Source organism: Pseudorca crassidens, chromosome 15 (assembly GCF_039906515.1).
Source record: "Pseudorca crassidens isolate mPseCra1 chromosome 15, mPseCra1.hap1, whole genome shotgun sequence".
In the NCBI taxonomy this organism is placed as follows: Eukaryota; Metazoa; Chordata; class Mammalia; order Artiodactyla; family Delphinidae; genus Pseudorca; species Pseudorca crassidens.
Genome location: NC_090310.1, coordinates 16,305,673 through 16,311,054, shown reverse-complemented (window position 1 = coordinate 16,311,054; position 5,382 = coordinate 16,305,673).

Below are 5,382 nucleotides of genomic sequence, written 5' to 3'. Positions count from 1 at the left end.
GTGCTAGCTCCCTGACCGATCGCCTTCTTCTGATTCATCTTCTACCAGGGACTGGTTTCGTGGAAGACAATTTTTCCACAGACCAGGGCGGGAGGGGATGGTTTTGGGATGATTCAAGCACATCACATTTATTGTGCACTTTATTTCTATTACTTAAATTATTGTAATACATAATAAAATAATTATATAACTCACCATAATGCTGGCAGGAGGCGGAGCTTAGGCGGTAATGTGAGCGATGGGGAGCGGCTGTAAATACAGATGAAGCTTCACTTGCTCGCCCTCCGCTCAACTCCTGCTGTGCAGCCTGGTTCCTAACAGGCCATGGACCGGTACCAGTCCGTGGTCCAGGGGTTGGGGACCCCTGTTCTACAGCATCACTAGAGTCACCGCCCCAGTCATACTATGCCGACCTTACAAAACGCTACCAGCTCCTGAACATTTCTGGGAAAACACTGAAACTCCCTCAGCATGGCATCAAAAGCCCTTCATGATCTTCCCCCATCCACCCTTCTGGCCTTGCTGTTCATCATCACCCAAGCTCAACATGCTCCCTCATTCCTCTGGTCCAGAGGCTGAGCCCTCGGATGTCTACAAGGGAAGGAGTGGAGGTTGGTGTTCCAGTTACCTGTACGGAGTAAACCATTCCAAAACTTGATGACTTAAAACGATAACTGCTTTATTAGCTCTCATTATTTTAGAGTTTGGAAAGGGAGTGTCCTGAGAGAATGCTCCAAGAGGATAGGCCTGTGATTTGCATAGGGTTCCTTCCACCACATTCTTTTAGTTAAGCAGTTACAGGACCAGCCCAGATCCCAGGAGAGGGAAGATTAACTCCTCCTTTTGATGCAGAGAGTTACAAAGAATTTGCAGCCATCTTTAAGCCACCATGGGTAACACGAATTGCTGATGCAGGCCAGGTGAGTTCTAATAGGGACTGGAGGGACGGCAGCTGCTCTAGCCCTTTGTCACTGGGCAAGAATGAGGGCACTGTGTAGCTAAACCTTCTGGTGCTTCTGGTTTTTCAAGACAAGTTAGAAATATGGATTTTTAAATGAAAGCTCCAGATCTTTTTACATTGGCAACCAATTCAAACATTTCTAAAAATGTTAGATGAGCAAAATTAAATATATCTTTGGGGCTTTCCTGGAGGCGCAGTGGTTAAGAATCCACCTGCCAATGCAGGGGACACGGGTTCGAGTCCCGGTTTGGGAAGATCCCACATGCCGCAGAGCAACTAAGCCCATGCGCCACAACTGCTGAAGCCTGTGCACCTAGAGCCCGTGCTCTGCAACAAGAGAAGCCACCCAATGAGAAACCCACTCACTGCAACAAAGAGTGGCCCCCACTCGCCGCAACTAGAGGAGGACCCCGCGCAGCAACCAACACCCAACACAGCCAAAACAAATATCTTTCGTTTGGATGTGGTTTTTCTGGCCGACAATATTTCTGGACTCTATTCTTTGCCTTTGGTGCAGGCCTGCAGTGTCTTAGTCCTTGTTTGCTAAGGACTCATACCTCCCTCCCCCACACAGCCACTCCTCAAATGCTTTCTTTTCTCCCCTGTACTAGTGGCTCCCGATGCATCCCTCTCTCACAGTGATTAGTACATTGGATAGTAATTGTTTACAGGTCCAGCTCTTCCACCAGACTGCCAGGCCCAGGGCCCAACTCGTGGTTGGCATTCGATAAACAACACTTCTTTCTTTCCCAATGCTGCTAATCAACCAGCAACTCTTTTTTTTTTTTTAACGTCTTTTTTAGAGTATAATTGCTTTACAATGGTGTGTTAGTTTCTGCTTTACAACAAAGTGAATCAGCTATACATATACATATATCCCCATATCTCCTCCTTCTTGGGTCTCCCTCCCACCTTCCCTCAACCAGCAACTCTTTTCCACTCTGCTGACACCAGTTTCTTTCCTGACTGATACATCCTCCATCCCAACTGCCATTACAGTAAGTCCCCTACATATGAACCTTCAAGTTGTGAACTTTCAAAGATTCAAACATGTGTTCGCATGTCCAATCACGTAAGTTAGTTCACGTGAAATTGCAGCTTGCCCTCCGTCTCCTATTGCTGACGATCTTTCAGCTCTATCATCTCCTCCCTCTTCTCCCTCCTCTAGTCAGTAACTCTTCTTGCCTGTTCACTTGAGGCCAGCCCCTCTATACCAGCTGTGGTACTGTACTACTGTACTTTTCAAGGTACTGTATTGTAATATTAAAAATGTTTTATTTTTTGTGTATTGTTTGTGTTAAAAGTATTATAAAACTATTACAGTACAGTACTATATAGCCGATTGTGTTAGTTGGGTACCTAAGGCTAACTTTGTTGGACTTACAAACGCTCTCGGAACAGAACTCGTTCCTATATAGGGGACTTACTGTACTCTAGTTCAACCCCTGCTCACTTCTGCCCAGAATGATTCCAAGAGCCTCTAACAAGTCTCTCTAGCTCCATCTCCTCTGTTGCCCCAATCCCTGTACCTCAGCCAGACTCCTCCCTGATGCACAGATCTGACCATGTCAACCCCTTACTCAAATGTTTTAAGATTCCTCCTTTGTTCCTCCGAATAAAATTCAAACACTGTGGACAGGGTTAGTGGATGGAGGTTTTGTGCCTCTTCAGCCCAGCTGGTTCAGGGGTAGAAGCAGGGCCATTTAATGTCTGCCTTGGGTCTTTTTCTGGAACTGCTGGTTGCCATTTCTGTCTCCATGTGGGGAAAGCCTTCCTGAGAATGAAGCTGACAGGCAAAAACCAAGTGGGAATGAGGAGTTGGGGAGAGAGAGACAGAGACACAGAGGGGGAGAGAGAAGAGGAGAGATTAATTTTTTTTCGGTACACGGGCCTCTCACATTGCAGAGCAACAGGCTCCGGACGCGCAGGCTCAGCGGCCATGGCTCACGGGCCCAGCCACTCCGCGGCATGTGGGATCTTCCCGGACCGGGGCACGAACCCATGTCCCCTGCATCGGCAGGCGGACTCTCAACCACTGCGCCACCAGGGAAGCCCGAGAGATTGATTTGATGACCTTGTTGAGCCCCTCGATGTAGTTTCGCATGATGCCAGGTTCATCCCAGGCTTTCCCAGTTCTCAGAGTCAAGGTGAGATCAACAGCCTGCTGGCTAGACTTGGGGGCCTGGTCTGACTGGTCTGAAAAGCAGAATTGATACGCACATAAAACAAGAACATTCATCAAAGAATGCCCACATTGATTCATTTCAACCATGCTGCATTTTCAGAGAACCACACCCACCACTGATCCGCTTCCATTTTGGAATTGACAAACCAAGCCTCACCAACCCTAGGTAGGGTCTCTCCACGTGACACAAATTTCTCCTATAGCCTCCCTTGGGAGCTCTGCAATAGGATCTTGGGACATTAATACTAGAAGGGATCTTAGTCCAGCTGCCTCTTTTTATGGGTAATGAAACCAAGACTCAGAGACCACAGTTAATTAGACAGAGTCACAGAGTCTGAGCTGAGGGTGTGGATTCCCACAGTACAACGTTACCAAGTTTGAGACAAGATCTTTGTTTCTTTTTCACACCCAGCTGCAGCTTAGACACAAAACAGACACCCAGTCGTCAGGCTTTTTCAAAGACCCATAAGGTGTCCTGCTTCCTTGCTTATGGTAGATAAAAAAACAAACAGGGAAAGAAAAGGGGGTGCACTAGCTATTGAGTAAACTATTTTTTCACTACATATGTGGCTATTTCTGAACCCATTTCCTTTTGTCTATGTCCAGATTTTACTCTCATATTTATACAGCATCAGAGCATCTATTTCAAACTGTAAGCAAGGAATTTGTCTTTATTAGCCAGGTCTCTTTGGGTTACAAGTTACAGAAACCCAGCTTAAATCAATATAAGCCAAAAAAAAAAGGAATTTAGGGGTTCACACAACTGACAAGTCCAGAGACTGAATCCAGTTGCTCAAATGATGCTATCAAGATCGTCAGGATTCTCTTTCTTCTTTCTTATGTGTTTAATTCTTGGGCAGGTTCTCTCCATTGATACCAAAGACGACCACCAGAGCTCCAGGTTTATAACTTAACAGATGGGCAACCCTGGAAAAAGAGAGATTCTCTTTCCCAGCAAAAGTCATGAACAGACTCTCATGGGACCGACCTGGGTCACTTACCCATCCTTGAACCAACCCCTGTGGCCAGAGGGATGGAATAGTCTGAGTGGCCAAGTCTCAGTCAAGTGCCTACTTCTCAGGTTGGGATAGTGGAGTCAACAATGTTCAAAGCACTGGGACTGAGAACAGGGGCTTAGATCAATCATTTAAAATAGAACGAATGTTGGGAGGCAAGTATGACCACTACAGTTCCCCAAGTAAAATCAGGGCAGAAGAAAGACTAGCACTTAGCAAGCAAAAATACAGACTAAACTGCGTGATTTAGGCAGCTTTTATTACTCAATCACCTATGTTTCTGATGATATAGGAGTCTTACGGTACATATATATCAGGGTAATAAGATTTTGAATGATAGTCACCAAGGTTGTTTTTATGTTCTTTGAGTTGCAGAAAAGCATGTGAGCTGTTTTCCATTGCTAGAAGGCAATATATATGCTAATTGCAGTATTTCAAAGCTGGAAGGAACCACTTTATTGGAAGAAACTAAGGGCCTGGAATGCCCTAGTGGTCCAGTGGTTAAGACTCCGCGCTGCCACTGCAGGGGGCACACTTTGATCCCTGGTCAGGGAAATAAGACCGCAAGTGGCACGACGTGGCACCCAGTAATGTAGCAGCAGAGTCCAGTAACCAAGTTAATGGTTTTTCTCACCACATTGCAGCTGTTTCTGATGGCAAAGGAGATATCTGCGGTTTTTGCCTGATTGTCATCTATTCTCTATTCTATAATAGGAACTAGAATTTCCTTTGGAAGTCCTTTGTGATGATATGATCGTTGCCTACCTAACCTCCATTTCATTCCAATGACTAGTCTAACTCAATCAGGGAAATCCTATTCCTGTGCCAGTAACTGGTTCAAAGATGGACATTTGCCTCAAACTGGCCAATGAGACCAAAAGAAGTCATTAGCAGGTGCTTCATGTAAAGATTTCCTTGCTCATAAAAAAAGATACACTGGGGCTTCCCTGGTGGCGCAGTGGTTGAGAGTCTGCCTGCCGATGCAGGGGACACGGGTTCGTGCCCCAGTCTGGGAAGATCCCACATGCCGCGGAGCGGCTGGGCCCGTGAGCCATGGCCACTGAGCCTGCGCGTCCGGAGCCTGTGCTCCGCAGCGGGAGAGGCCACAACAGTGAGAGGCTCGCGTACGGCAAAAAAAAAAAAAAGATCCAACACAGCCAAAAATAAATAAATTAAATAAATTTTAAAAAATACTGAATTTTATTATATATATAGTTCTT